Source organism: Schistocerca gregaria, chromosome 2 (genome assembly GCF_023897955.1).
Source record: "Schistocerca gregaria isolate iqSchGreg1 chromosome 2, iqSchGreg1.2, whole genome shotgun sequence".
NCBI lineage: Eukaryota > Metazoa > Arthropoda > Insecta > Orthoptera > Acrididae > Schistocerca > Schistocerca gregaria.
In genome coordinates, this window is record NC_064921.1 from 40,379,603 (window position 1) to 40,396,426 (window position 16,824).

The 16,824-nt window shown below is 41.2% G+C and overlaps 1 protein-coding gene across 2 annotated transcripts in view; it reads right to left on the bottom strand.

Moving 5' to 3' along the window:
• LOC126336280 (zinc finger protein 879-like) overlaps positions 1-16,824 on the bottom strand; it is a 357,886-nt gene that overhangs the window by 27,214 nt on the left and 313,848 nt on the right. The gene's annotated exons all lie outside the window — the stretch shown is intronic.

Sequence of the window (16,824 nt, forward strand, 5' to 3'; positions counted from 1 at the left end):
TGAAACCTTCCAGTGTCTCCAGGCCTCTTTCATGTATACAACCTTCTTTCATGATTCTTAAACCAAGTATTAGCTAAGATTAAGTTATGCTCTGTGCAAAATTCTACCAGGCGGCTTCCTCTTTCATTCCTTACCCCCAATTCATATTCACCTATTACTTTTCCTTCTCTTTCTTTTCCTACTATCGAATTCCAGTCATCAATGACTATTAAATTTTCATCCCCTTCACTATCTGAATAATTTCTTTAATCTCATCATACATTTCATCTATCTCTTTGTCATCTGCAGAGCTAGTTGGCATATAAACTTGTACTACTGTGGTAGGTGTGGGGTTGGATCGTTTCGGGAAGGAGACCAGACAGCAAGGTCATCGGTCTAATCTGATTAGGGATGGATGTCGGCCATGCCCTTTGAAAGGAACCATGCCGGCATTTGCCTGGAGCGATTTAGGGAAATCATGGAAAACCTAAATCAGGATGGCCGGACGCGGGATTGAACCGTCGTCCTCCCGAATGCGAGTCCAGTGTCTAACCACTGCACCACCTCACTCGGTGGTAGGTGTGGGCTTCGTGTCTTATCTTTGCAACAATAATGCGTTTACTACACTGTTTGTAGTAGCTTACCTGCATTTTTTTTATTCATTATTAAACCTACTCCTGCAGTACCCCTATTTGATTTTGTATTTATAACCCTGTATTCACCTGACCAGAAGTCTTATTCCTCCTGTCATTGAACTTTGCTAATTCCTACTATATCTAACTTTAACATATCCATTTCACTTTTTAAATTTTCTAACCTAACTACCCTATTGAGGGATCTGAGATTCCAAGCTCTGACCCATGGAATGCCAGTTTTGTTTCTCCTGATAATGATGTCCTTCTGAGTAGTAGAATGGGGAACTATCTTAACCTTCAGAATATTTTAGCCAAGGGGACACCACCATCATTAAACCATACAGTAAAGCTGCTTGCCCTCTGGAAAAATTACAGCTGTAATTTCCCCTTGCTTTCAGCTGTTTGCAGTACCAGCACAGCATGACCGTTTTGGTTAATGTTACAAGGCTAGATCAGTCAACCATCCAGACTGTTGCCCCTGCAAGTACTGGAAAGGCTGCTGCCCCTTTTCAGGAACTACACGTTTGTCTGCCCTCTCAACAGATAGCCCTCCGCCGTGGTTGCACCTACAGTATGGCCATCTGTATCGCTGAGGCACGCAAGCCTCCCCACCAAAGGCAAGGTCCATGGTTCAATGGGGAGGTGTCAGCCTGTCAGATAACTAATTCTTCATCTTCCTCAAATGATTTCATAGATTGTCTTTCCACTCTGCTAATAATGGATATATGGATGTCACAAAAATCAATTGGGTAACTTGAGCAAGAAAACAGCAAAATAGTCTGATAAACTTGGGAGTCTTATCCGTGAATGGTATTTACAACACAGAAATCAAATTTTCTAAAAATAAATTTGACAAAGACACCATCTCCGTGCTGAGTACGGGACTGAATTTTGTTCCAGCTTCACGAACACTACCAGCTGCCAAGATTATAAACAGTGTGTAAAAAGCAGTGTGGCATTTTCCTCAAGAAGAACCACATGAGATAGGCTTAGGATTATAGCAAAGGTCGAGCATGCTTTCTGTAAAGAAAGAGCACAGTGGAAGACTTCTTGTGGCTTACTGCTTGCCTGATGTGAACGCTGGTGCTGGATAGGCGGCACCACCTCACCTCAGTATGTGTCATTTCTGTCTACATCTACATCTACATCTACATGACTACTTTGCAATTCACATTTAAGTGCTTGGCAGAGGGTTCATCGAACCACAATCATACTATCTCTCTACTATTCCACTCCCGAACAGCGAGCGGGAAAAACGAACACCTAAACCTTTCTGTTCGAGCTCTGATTTCTCTTATTTTATTTTGATGATCATTCCTTCCTATGTAGGTTGGGCTCAACAAAATATTTTCGCATTCGGAAGAGAAAGTTCGTGACTGAAATTTCGTTAAAAGGTCTCGCCGCGACGAAAAACGTCTATGCTGTAATGACTTCCATCCCAACTTGTGTATCATATCTGCCACACTCTCTCCCCTATAACGTGATAATACAAAACGAGCTGCCCTTTTTTGCATCCTTTCGATGTCCTCCGTCAATCCCACCTGGTAAGGATCCCACACCGCGCAGCAATATTCTAACAGAGGACGAACGAGTGTAGTGTAAGCTGTCTCTTTAGTGGACTTGTTGCATCTTCTAAGTGTCCTGCCAATGAAACGCAACCTTTGGCTCGCCTTCCCGACAATATTATCTATGTGGTCCTTCCAACTGAAGTTGTTCGTAATTTTAACACCCAGGTACTTAGTTGAATTGACAGCCTTGAGAATTGTACTATTTATCGAGTAATCGAATTCCAACGGATTTCTTTTGGAACTCATGTGGATCATCTCACACTTTACGTTATTTAGCGTCAACTGCCACCTGACACACCATGCAGCAATCTTTTCTAAATCACTTTGCAACTGATACTGGTCTTCAGATGACCTTACTAGACGGTAAATTACGGCATCATCTGCGAACAGTCTAAGAGAACTGCTCAGATTGTCACCCAGGTCATTTATATAGATCAGGTACAGTAGAGGTCCCAGGACGCTTCCCTGGGGAACACCTGATATCACTTCAGTTTTACTCGATGATTTTCCGTCTATTACTATGAACTGCGACCTTCCTGACAGGAAATCACGAATCCAGTCGCACAACTGAGACGATACCCCATAGCTCCGCAGCTTGATTAGAAGTCGCTTGTGAGGAACGGTGTCAAAAGCTTTCCGGAAATCGAGAAATACGGAATCAACTTGAGATCCCCTGTCGATAGCGGCCATTACTTCGTGCGAATAAAGAGCTAGCGGCGTTACACAAGAGCGATGTTTTCTGAAGCCATGCTGATTACGTGTCAATAGATCGTTCCCTTCGAGGTGATTCATAATGTTTGAATACAGTATATGCTCCAAAATCCTACTGCAAACCGACGTCAATGATATAGGTCTGTAGTTAAATGGATTACTCCTACTACCCTTCTTGAACACTGGTGCGACCTGCGCAATTTTCCAATCTGTAGGTACAGATCTATCGGTGAGCGAGCGGTTGTATATGAGTGCTAAGTAGGGAGCTATAGTATCAACGTAATCTGAAAGGAACCTAATCGGTATACAATCTGGACCTGAAGACTTGCCCGTATCAAGCGATTTGAGTTGCTTCGCAACCCCTAAGGTATCTACTTCTAAGAAACTCATGCTAGCAGATGTTCGTGTTTCAAATTCTGGAATATTCCATTCGTCTTCCTTGGTGAAGGAATTTTGGAAAACTGCGTTCAATAACTCCGCTTTAGCGGCACAGTCGTCGATAACAGTACCATCGGCACTGCGCAGCGAAGGTATTGACTGCGTCTTGCCGCTTGTGTACTTTACATACGACCAGAATTTCTTCGGATTTTCTACCAAATTTCGAGACAATGTTTCGTTGTGGAACCTATTAAAGGCACCTCGCATCGAAGTACGTGCCAAATTTCAGCGTCTGTAAATTTTACCCCATCTTCGGGATTTCGCGTTCTTCTGTACTTCGCATGCTTTTTCCGTTGCCTCTGCAACAGCGTTCGGACCTTTTTTGTGTACCACGGGGGATCCGTTCCATCTCTTACCAATTTATGAGGTTTGAATATCTCAATTGCTGTTGCTACTATATCTTTGAATTTGAGCCACATCTCATCTACATTCGCATAGTCAGTTAGGAAGGAATGGAAATTGTCTTTTAGGAAGGCTTCTAGTGGCACTTTATCCGCTTTTTTAAATAAAATTATTTTGCGTATGTTTCTAATGGATTTGGAAGAAATGGTATTGAGCCTAGCTACAATGACCTTGTGATCACTAATCCCTGTATCAGTCATGATGCTCTCTATCAGCTCTGGATTGTTTGTGGCTAAGAGGTCAAGCGTGTTTTCGCAACCATTTACAATTCGCGTGGGTTCGTGGACTAACTGCTCGAAATAATTTTCGGAGAAAGCATTTAGGACAATCTCGGAAGACGTTTTGTGCCTACCACCGGTTTTGAACAAGTATTTTTGCCAACATACCGAGGGTAGGTGACGTCATCACAAACAATCTCATACTGTCCTTAGGGCATAAACGTTGGAACTTCTCCAGTTCCACATAGAAAGAGCCCATGATGATAATGATGATGATGATGATGACAGATGTAGTCATCGAAAGCTTGGAATTTTATGTGAATTTTACCTAGCAAGTTTACTGATAACTTTTTATCTGAGGACTCTGCCACAGAAGACTTTGTAGCTAACTGTGTGCCCAGTTATCAAAGCTCCATAAAAAGATATTGTGTTTTGCAAGGAACAATGTCAAATGGCATCAAAGATACCTGAAAATAAAGGAACAAATTTATATCTGGATCAGTAGAGATTTCTGCAATAACTGTTCACATAAGCACAACTGTTTGAAGCAAGGAAGAATTCAGCACATTTTGGCACACAATCTTTGAAACTTCTGCAACTACTTCCTGTTGGTGGTTTCAGTTAGTAAGTGGTCTCATAACAGTTTTTTAAAAATGGGAGGAGCTCTACTTACCGCACCTGCAGATTGTGGTATGTGTTGGAACTAACAATACCAGTCATCTATGCTCTGAGGTCATACTCACATCATTCCAGTGACTAGCCGAGATGGTTGAGAATACCAACCTCACTCTACTGGACTCACATCCGGGAGGACGACGGTTCAGCCCCACGTCCGGCCATCCTGACTTAGGATTTCCATGATTCCCCTAAATTGCTCGAGGCAAATGCCACGATGGTTCCTTTGAAAGGGCACGGCCGTCTTCTTTCCCCATCCTTCCCTAAACCGATGAGACCGATGACCTCGGAGTTTGGTCTCTTTCCCCAAAACAACCCAACCAACCTCAATTGTGGGGTTTCAATGAGGCTCACGAAATGCTGCATTGGCCCAGAATGGATTTTTTCCCTGATTCTTAGCTACACTATGGGTGGGGTGTACACTACAGTTTTCTAGATTAGCTGACTCTCCATCGAGTCCAGTAACTATACCTATGGGAAACTCGTAAGTATCAGTACAAGATCCCAGTTGCTGAAGCAAATGCAACAGAGTTTGAAGCTCTCCTAAAAACAGTGGAGCTCACATAAATATGGCACAGGTACAGAAAGCTGGTTAAAATCTGAATTGGTCAGCAGTGAGATTTTGGAGGAAAATATAAGCGCGTACTTAAAGGATAAGCTAATGGAGAATGGAGGTGATGTATTTGTAAAACAAGAAACGAATCAACAAAGATAAAAATTATATATTCATGTGAGGTTATTTGGGCAATACTCAGTACGAATGGTGGGCATAAAATTATAATTGGGTCCTTCTTCTGTCAAACAGACTCACCTCCTGCTAACTGAAAACTTTGTAGAAAACCTTAGTTTGCTTGTATGTAAGTTCCCTGAGTGTACTGTAATCATCTGAGGGGACTTTTAATCATCCAACAATCAATTTGTGCAATTACAGATCGGATAGTGGTGTGTGTGACAAGGCAGCATATGAAGCATTACTAAATGCTTTCTGTGAAAACTTCCTATAATGGGCCAGTTTGAAATCCCACCCATGATGGAAATATGTAGGATGAAACATGTTCAGTTCACTAGATAAAGAGGCAATAATGTCATGTCTCAAAGAGGAACTTGAAACTTTTAGCTCAGGGCAGGAGCATGCAGACGAACTATCTCTCATGTTTAAAAGAGTAGTTGACAATGCACTGAACAGATACGTATCCAGTATAATAGTTAATGATGGGTGGGACTCTCCATGGTATACAGTCACTGTAAAGAATCTTCTATGGAAATGGAAACTATAGCTGAGTAGGTATAAAACTAGATAGATAATAGAAAACTTAAGGCTACAATAAAACAAAGCATAAGGATGCAACAGAGAGATGCTGCAAGAAATTTGTTTGGCTGTCAAGAGAACAATATGGAAAGCCTTCAATCACAAATACAGCAGAATATTGTCAAAAGACCTTCCACAAAACCCAATGAAATTTCAGTTGAAAAAATTTCCCTATATCCGTAATTAATGACCTTGCGGCACTGTGTTTTAATACAATGTCTTCCACGATGCATTTGGCTACCTCAGATGTTCGGCTGTTTTCATGGCTTTTGTAATGGCGAAGCATGTCAGATAATCAGAGCAAACAATAATCCATCTATTGCCACTATCACACGTTGGAAATCATCCAAGGAGGTCAATCCCAACACACTGAAAATGTGTTTTGGCTGGTGGAATTGGTATTAGTCGGCCAGGTGGTTTCTGAGGAACTGCCTTTCTCCTCTGGCACTCTCTAGATAGCGACACATAGTGACGGACACTCCTAAATAAACCTGGCCAGAAAAATCTTTTGCGTATTCTATCGGAGGTCTTAATAAATCCTAAAGGTCCGGCCTCAGGTATGTCATGGAATTTCTGTAGAACATCTAAATGCATGTGTTTAGGAATCACTGGTGGTCACCTCTTTCCAAAAGGATCAAAGATTTTCAATCCTTTAACTACCTTGAATTGTCCTTTCACATCCTCTGACCGATTTAAGGCAAGCATATGGCACCCTTCTTCTACTCAGCAGAGAGATCCTAGAGTGCAGCGAGACAATTACTATCTTCATCAAAATCATGACAGTCTTGCACAGTGTTTCTTGAGAGACAGTCGGCATCTTCGTGTTTTCTTCCATTATTGTACACTATGGTAATGTCATACTCTTGAAGACGTAGTGTCCACCTGGCGAGTCGTACCGTTTGATCCTTAAGATCTGTCAGCCAACAAAGTGAATGATGGTCTGTAAAAACTGTGAATGGTCTTCCATAGAGATACTGTCGAAATTTGCACATGGCCCAGATCACAGCAAGACATTCTCTTTCTGTAGTTCAGTAGTATCTCTTGGCTTTTGTAAGTGTTCTAGAAGCACAGGCTATAACCTTCTCTTTTCCATGCAAAATTTGCACCAGAACAGCACCAATCCCATACCCACTGGCATCTGTGTGTACTTCTGTAGGTGCTCTCTCATCATAAAGACCAAGTACAGGGTCAGTCGTCAGAGCGTTTCGCAGCACATCGAAAGAATCTTGTTGAGCACCACCCCAGATAAATTTAGCATTAGCTTTTAACAACTCTTGGTGTGGCCTGGCTTTGACACACAAGTCTTTGATAAAACAACGGTAATAAGAACATAATCTGAGGAAACTTCTCAAATCTCTAATAATTTTACGAACAGGAAATTCCATTATAGATCTCATCTATTCTGGGTCTGGCCACACACCTTCATTTGACACAAGGTGTCCAGGTATTTTGATTTCTTTTTCTCCAAAGAGACAGTCTGCCTTTTTGGATACACTTAAGAACGGCACTCAGTCTTTTTATATGCTCATCAAATATGTCTGAGAACACTGTAAAGTCATCTACATAACAAACACACATCATCCACTTCAGGTGACATAGAAGAGTATCCATAATCTGTTCAAAAGTTGCTGGTGCATTACAGAAACCAAACAACATTACTTTAAACACATACAGGCCCTCAGGGGTGATGAATGCAGTTTTCTAACAATCACCCTCATCTACTTCGATTTGCCAGTATCCCGAGTACATGTCCATGACAGAAAAACTTATCCCCTTTCAGACAATATGGTCTATCGTCAATTCGTGGAAGAGGGTAATCATCCTTTTTAGTTAACTTATTCAGCTTCCTGTAGTCGACACAAAAGTGCCCACTACTATCCTTCCTCCTGACGAGGACCACTGGTGAAGACCCTGGGCTCTGCGAAGGCTGAATGATGTCATTATTCATCATCTTCTCTACCCCATCGTGAATTACTCCACATTCCATTGCTGACACACGGTATGTTGTCTGGCTTATTGGTTGATGATTTCCAGTGCTTCACCATCGATTTGTCTAATTTGCTCTCCACGTGTGGATTTAAGCATTCAGAGAACTCTTGAAGAATGGCAAGTTGCATCCCCTGTTGTTCCTTAGTGAGATCTGGTGATAGTTGAGCTAGAAGAGCTTGTCTCATAGTCGTAGCACTAATTTCACCCACAGACTCGGCATGGGAGGTTTCTATGATGCTCAGATGTTCTTCAATTAACAGCTCAGCATTTGCTATGCATATGCGTCTTGGAAGAATCTGCGGTTCTCAGCGACAGTTAACTATCCACAATACACAGAATCCATTCTTAAACGAGACAAAGAGGCTGGGATGACCAAGTAATTCTTCAGTGGTATGCTTCTCTTACATTCCACTACAAGATCCATGGTTTGATTCATGGCATGACACGTGACAGTTACCTTTCCAGCACTGAGTGCAGGAATGATCACTTCATCCAGCACACAGTCTCCACACACTTGGATACGCATCCTCCTGTCCACAGTATCTCATCTAACCTAGCATAATCTTCGAGCGACCACAATCTATAATTGCCCGAGAAGCTTTCAAAAAGTCACATCCGAGAATGACGTCATGACTGCACTCTTGTAAGATGATGAATTCTAAGGGCTGTGTATGGCCACTTATACCCACATGAATGGTACATCTTCCTGTAGGTTTTACATATTTCCCATAAGCCACCTTCAGCAGAGATGTTTTGTTGTCGATGAATACTGTGTTCTGCAAGTGGGGACAGTAATTCTCCGAAATGACTGAATATGATGCTCCAGAGTCCACAAGAGCTGGTCGGCCATCCATAAGGTACTGACGTAGTTCCCTATCATTTTTGTAGTGATCAACGGAAGAGGATTTTTCTCTTCGGTGGCCTCACCTCCAAGGAAGGCCACACCCTTTAGTTTTCCAGGTTGCGGCAGGTGGGTGATCCGCTGAAGGTTCTAAATGGCAATGGAGACCTTGATCGGCATGTCGGGGAGCGTCCTCTCCAGCGGCTAGCTTGCGGCGGTGGTGACCTACATCGTCCTGCACCCACATCTTCTTGTTCATCTTCGTCGTCCCGGAATTGGCGTCGGCTAAGATCGGTCTGTTGTGTTCTGGCATGGGCATCATCAAATATCTGCTACCCTTCTTGACTAAAGTGCATCAAATGTCCTGGTCGTCCACAGTGGAAACATAATGGTCGGTTATCCTGGATCCTCCAGACATCAGTCTTCCTTAGTTTCCAAACAGGTTCCTCATGCAGCATTGTAGGAATGTAACTCAGCCTGGATCTCGACTTTTTCACCATTTTAAAGGGAAAAGAAGGACATGAGATTGGGTTCAATATCTATTCCACTTCTCCCTTATGACCTCTTGAAGCGTCTCGGTGTTTTGCTCTCCGTGCAATCCGAGTGCCTTCTGAACTTCCTCTCTCAGTATCTCACAAAGAGCACTTGTGAAATCAGTTGCTTCCTCCATCACAGACATCGATAAGACATTTGGAAGCTGCTCAAACATCTTGCATGTAATTCTTTTTTTATGCATTGTCTCGATATACTGGCACCATTTTATGAAGTCGTCTGCAGTCAAAACCTCCTTCAGGAGTAGGGCTTGATACATGTCCTCAGCAACACCCTTCATGAGATGTGCAACCCTATCTTCCCCCTCCATTCTAGGATTCACTATTTTACACAGCTCCAAGTTGTCTTGAATGTAGGATGCTGCAGTATCTCCTGCACGCTGTGCCCTGCACTTTAATTTATCTTCAGCCTTGCACTTCTGTCGTTTTGTGTTGCCAAAATACTTGCGCAGATCCGCCTGCAATATTTCCCAGCTTGTTAACTTTTCCTCGTTGTTCTCATACCATTTCTTGGTAGAAAAATATGTTATCCAAATACACGGTGTCATCCCATGTCTGTGTCTGTATATGTGTGTGTGTGTGTGTGTGTGTGTGTGTGTGTGTGTGTGTGTGTGTGTGTGTGCGCGCGTGCGCGCGCATGAGTGTATACCTGTCCTCTCTTTCCCTCTAAGGTAAGTCTTTCCGCTCCCAGGAATGGAATGACTCCTTACCCTTATGTACATACTGACACACAAGAAACTTAAGTTTGTCTTCACAGTCCTTCAATCCAGTGCACTGCATATTTCTAGCAGGAAGTCCTCTTTGGCACCGTAATAGGCTCGAATCCTGCATACACTGACAATGTGGTGAACAGCCTGGTATCGAGCCCCGCAGTCACAAGCTGGATCAGGCAGCTTCTTCCACCTAAAGAGAGCATCCCTGCTTTGGCCATGGCCGGTATGGATTCTGTTGAGAGTATTCCAGGTCTTGCGTGGTAGGTCAAATCCACTTTGAAGTTTAGCATCTGAGAAGATGCTACGTTAAGAGGGTGGTGTTTGTAGCATAGTGTACAATCCAGGATGACACCAAGATATTTTGGTTTCCAATTATGACAAAGAATTCTGCCTCTGAAACTTACTTCAAGTTTTACATTCACCAACGGGTTATTTGGAAGGAAGCAACACACTTCTGTTTTACTCACACTGGGTTGGAGTCTTCAGATTTTGAAGTAATTATCTAATGCAGACAGGTCATTGGCTAGAATCTCTTCTGTTGTCTTCATTTCCTTGTGTTTTATGGCTAGAGCCAGGTCATCGGCATAGCAGTATTTTCTGGACGAAGTGTCAGGTAGATCAGATAGATATAGGTTGAACAGTAAGGGTGAGAGAACTGATCCCTGAGGCAATCTGTTGTTCAGCTTCCTCTCCTTACTTATGTTGCTTCCAGTGATTACCTGGAACTTCCGACCACTTGGCGTGCTGTTAATCAGTCGAGCCATTGTTCTGCAGGGCATGATGCGGAGAAATTTGTAGATAAGGCCTTCCCTCCACACAGTGTCGAAGGCGGCAGTTAGATCAACAAATGCCACAGATGTTTTCTGCTTCATTTGTTATCCTGACTCTATGAAGGATGTGAGACACAATACTTGGTCGCAGCAGCTACGCCCTGGTCTTAAGCCTGCCTGATCAACTGGAACGTTCTCTAGGATGGCGCTACTTATTCTGTTCTATACTAACCTTTCAAAAAGCTTGCAGCAGTAGCTAAGTAGGGCACTGGGGCGATAGCTTCCTACCTTCTTGCTGGATTTGCCGTGTTTCAGAACAGATATTATCTTCGCCTTTTTAAACTCCGATGGAAGTTGACCAGTTAGCAGGATGTCAGTGAAGAATTCTGCCAGCCATTTCTTAGCTTTTCCTCCCATATGCATCAGGAATTCTGGATGGATACCATCGAATTCAGGCGCCTTAAGAGGTTTGAGGTCCTTCAGTCCAGAGTCAATGTCTGAAACTGTGAAGGGATGGGTATACTCAGATGAGGGAGATGCCTTCTTTTTCAGGTCATGAAGCTGTCGTCTGATATGTCTTATATGTTTCTTATCAGGAAGTACTCTTGAGGTAGTAATGATGTGGGAAGCAATTTGGTCTGGTGTTACTTTGGAATTTTTTCTGCATGCTGGTGCACTTCCTCCCAGCTTTCTCAGAAGACTCCAGGCTTTCCTGCTCAAGTGGATAAAGTCCATATTTTCGACTGTTTCAGCCCATTTCTGCCTCCGAGACACGTCCAAGCTGGACAATAGTTCCGTAGCTACCTCTGGGTCACCACTTAGCTGGAAGTGTTGTACAGTGTTTCACCTTAGTCGTTCCATCCTGGAACATATCCTTTTCGATATCCTATTGGCACACATTTTTAGCTCTTGCTGTTACTGCACCAATGAAGCATTGATAATTATTATGTGATGGAGGTATCTATCGAATGGTCTTATCCAGTTCTGTTGAAAACTTCATCCAGTCAGCTTTCTGGAAATTCCATCAAGCATGCGTAGTTGATCGTATGACAGGAACCGTGCAGCCAATTTGTATCATTATAGGTCTGTGTTGGCTGTGAGGAAAGACATCTATCACTCTCCTTGTGGCATTGATGGCAAAGCCAGTTTTGTTGTAGCTAACAAGTCAGGATTTGAATCCTTGTCCCAAGCAGCTGACCTGAAAGTGCCTTGATCTTTGGCATCAAACATTAGATAGAGATTATTCTCTTCGACCCATTCTGCAAGCATGCTCCCATTTTCATCATTCAGAGAGTGTTTTCAAAGTTCGTGGTGACTATTGAAGTCTCCAGTGGAGTGAAGGAACATGGACATACAATTTATGTGTAATGTCAGAGAGATGCTACCTGGAAAAATTAGGGAAACATTTCAAAGGCTACTCTCCTTACAACAGTGTTGCACCGAAGTTCTGCTGTCTATCATAATGAGAAGTAAAGTGAATATTGTCTACTGAGGCAAAAGAAAGTCATTTACTCCAAGGGAAACTGATTGTCATCATTAGATGAGACTAGTCATCCTAGAATTGGGAAAATTACTATTTAGCACATGGTGGGTGTGACAAGATATTCTATGAAATATTACTAAATGCCTTCCCTGAGAACTATATGTAGTTGAGTTGGTGTAAGCACATCTACATTTACATATGATGTGTGATAACAAAATAATGGGATTTTATTTAAATTTTGAGGGCTTCATAGAAATGACTTTCAATTTTTTTTTATCTTGCTGGTACACATGTTCCTCAAGTATCTTTGCATTTTCAGCCATTTTGAGTATGTAGTTTACTGTTGACAGCGAAAAAAAAATCAATAAATAAATAAAGAAGGTTATATATGTTTTTGAGAGCTCAAGAATTTTTACTTTAACTGAAAATGATGATTGTGCTATATGCCCTACTACATCAATTACTGGCAACAGTGTGGAATAAGTCAAGAAAATGGTTCTGGAAAATCGCCAAATCACCATCAGAAAAGTTACTGATGATGTCAGCATATTCCTTAGCTTCTATCCTTATCAGAAATAAGACTGATAGTTCGGAAACCTACTCATGACAGAAATATATTGGTTCTAACAGCAACAAATTGACCTTACCCTTTTAAAGAATATTTGGAACTGCTATCAGTTAACATGAACTCTGGTTACCAAAGTACAATGGGCTACTATAATAAATAGAAAGATTTACATGTTCAGGAAATTAGATAAAGAAGCAACAGTGTGGTATCTCAATAAAGAAATCAAAACTTTTAGCTGTAGAAAGGAGCATGCAGAAGAAATATGACTCGGGTTTAAAAGAATAATTCACTATAGACTTGACTGATATGTACCTAGCAGAACAGTTCATGATGGGCAGGGCCCTACAAAGTAAACAGTCACTGTACAGGAACTTCTAAAAGTAGTGTAGAGTATTGCATAATATGCAATAGGAGTAGAACAAAGCACATGGCTATAGCCAGAGAGATGCTGAACAAAACATATTTGACTGTCAAGAGAGCAATGTGTGAAGCTTTCAATGACAAATATAGCAGAGTATTATCAAAAGATCTCTCAACAAACACAATGAAATTCTGGTCATATGTAAAGACTGTGTTACCAAAGTTAGTGTCCAACACTCATGCACAAGACAGAAACTGAAACTGATGGTAGCGAAGTGAAAGCAAATATGCTTAACTCCATTTTCAATGTCCTTCGACAAAGGAAAATCCAGGGATACTGCCCCAAATTTAATTCTCACACCACTGCAAAGATGAGAGATATAGACATTAGCGTCTGTGGTGCTGAGAAACAGCTGAAATCACTAAAATTGAACAAAGCTCCAGGGCCAAATGGAACCCCTAACAGAATCTATACCAAATTTGCTGATGAGTTAGTCTCCATTTAAACCATACTCTACCATAGGTTCCTTGAACACAGAACAGTGCCCAGTAGCGGGAAGAAAGCACATGTCACACCCACCTACAAGCAAGATAACAGAAGTGATTCACAAGGGTACTGTCCAATATACTTGTGGATATGTAACAATACTAGAGAAGGAAAGTTGCTACTCACCACTGAAATCACAGTTGCCTGAGATTGCAGACGTGTGTGTGTTTGCGTGAGTGTCTGTGTGCTTGTGTGTATGTGTGTTTATCACTGACAAAAGCCTTAAGGGCAGGAAGCTATAAGTATGTGAATCTTTTTGTTTTGCCTATCGTGACTCAGCATCTCCACTATATGGTGAGTAGAAACTTTCTTTCTATAATATTGTTACATTCCATCTTAGATTCTCCATTGTGAGAGGATATAAAATCGTCTGCCATCTTATTGGTCAGAATTTCAAAAAAGCGAACAATCTGATTAATAGGAAAATCCTGTGCTACCTTGATGTATAAATGAAAAAGTGTATGAATTGTGTGGTTTGGTAATGTTGAGTGGAAAGGTAATTTTGAGGGTTACAGCTATCTTTATTACATAAGAACTTTTATTATGGAGCACATTCTCAAGTTGTTGATCTATTTATTTGCCTGAGGTATTTCTTATGGGCTTATGGCCATAGGGTGCTTGGGTTTTGGGTTCTGCTGATTATGTCAGGAGTCCACTACATGCTGCAGGCAGCTACAAGTGTAGCAGAGGCTGTGAGGTGTGGACTGGATGGTTTTATATGTTAGAGGACTTGGGGAAACACAAAAAGGGCTTCAGTCACAAAGAGTGCAGGTCGAACATAGGAACAATGTTGATACAGGAACCATTGGCAAAATAGTTGTCAATTGCTGTGTTGGTAAAGTACCAGAGCTCCAAGTGCTAATAGAAAACAATGATGCTTGAATTGTTATAGGCACTGAAAGCTGGCTAAAGCCGGAGATAGGTTGAGCCAAAATTTTTGTGGAAAGGATACACTACACATGGTGGTGGAGTGTTTGTCACTGTGACAAGTAGTTTATTTTGTAATGAAATTGAAGCAGAGTGTTTGTGTGAGTTATTATGGGCAGAAGTCATCCTTGGCAACCACAATATAATAATAATTGGATCCTTTTACTGATCTCCCAACTCATATGATACAACTGCTGAAAGGTTCAACGAAAATTTGAGTTCAATTTCAAGCACATATCCGACTCATACAATTATAGTTTGTGTGACCTTAATTTACACTTGATATGTTGGCAAAAATACGTGTTTAAACCTGGGGTTATGCATAAAATATCATCCAAACTTGTGCTCAATCCATTCTCTGAAAGTTATTTCAAGCAGTTCGTTCATGAACCCATGCGAAGAGTAAATGGTTGTGAAAGCACACTTGATCTCTTAGTAACAAATAATCCTGAGATAATAACGAGCATCAAATTGGATACAGGGATTAGTGAAAACAGGGCTGTCATAGTGAGACTGAATATTGTAACACCCCAACTCCTCCAAAAATAAATGAAACATATACCTAATTAAAGAAGAAGATAAAAATTCACTTGACGCCTTCCCGACACAATCTCCACTCTTCCAAATTAACAATGTAAATGTAGACCAGACATGGTGTTGATAGCAATTCAGAGATTTATACCAAATAAATTAACAAATGGCGGAGCTGATTCCCCTTGATATACAAAATGGGTCAGAACACTGCTGCAGAGAGTACAAAAAAAGCATGCCAAATTCAAATGAACACAAAATCTCCAAGATTGGTGATCTTTAACAGAAGCTCAAAATTTAGTGCAGACAACAATGAAAGATGCTTATAATAGTTTCCACAACTAAACTTTATCTCGAAACTTGGCAGAAAATTTGAAGAGATTCTGGCCGTATGTAAAGTTTGCTAGTGGCAAGACACAGTCAGTGCCTTCTCTGAACAATAGTAATGGAAATAATACTGGCTACAATGCTGATAAGCAGAGTTACTAAGCAGAGCCTTTCGAAATTCCTTCACCAAAGAAGATGAAGTAAATATTCCACAACTTGAAACAAGAACAACTGCCAACACGAGTAACTTAGAAGTCGATATCCTCGGAGTAGTGAAGCAACTTAAATCACACAATAAAAGCAACTCTTCTGGACTGTATACCAATTATGTTTCTTTCAGAGAAAGTTGATGCAATAACTCCATATTTGACAATCATTAACAAACGCTCGCTCAACGAAAGATCTGTACCCAAAAACTGGAAAATTGCATAGATCACACCAATATTCAAGAAAGGTAGTAGGAATAATTCACTAAATTACAGACCCATGCCATTAATGTTGATATGCAGTAGTATTGTAGGACATATGTTGTGTTCAAATTACCTTGAAGAGAATAGTCTATTGACACACAGTCAACACGGATTTAGAAAGCATCATTCTTGCGAAATGTGAAAATGAACACTTTACAAAATGAAAAAAAGTAATGTCCTATGGCTACAACATCAATAAGTTACAATTGCAATAAGTCAACACATACAAGTACCTGAGTGTAGCAATCTCTAGGGATATGAAATGGAACAATCACATTGGTCAGTCATAGCAGGTGGCACACTTCAGTTCATTGGTAGAATAAAATGGAAATGCAATAAGTCAAGAAAGAAGATTGCTTTATTGTGTCCCATTCTAGAATATTGCTCAAGTGTGTGGGATCTGTACCAGTTAGGACTAACTGGAAATATTGAACATGTACAGAGAAGGGCAGCACAAATGGTCACAGGTTCATTTGCGTCACGGGAGAATGTCACAGAAATACTGAAGAAATTGGAATGGAATATGCTTGAAAATAGATGCAAATTATCTTGAGAAATCCTATTCAGAAAGTTTCAAGAATCAGTTCTAAGTGCTGAGTAGGAATATACTACAGCCTCCTACACTCACTTCGTGTCACTCCCATAGGGATCGCGAGGCCATGATTAGGCTAATTACAGTGTGCTGCTATCAGTTTTTCCATGATCCATACGTGGGTGGTGACGTGAAGGAGCCATAACAGCTGGAACTATGGCATGCACTTGACAGTGGTTTGCAGTCAAATAAGAAGTTTCTCCAAATGTATAGGAAATAA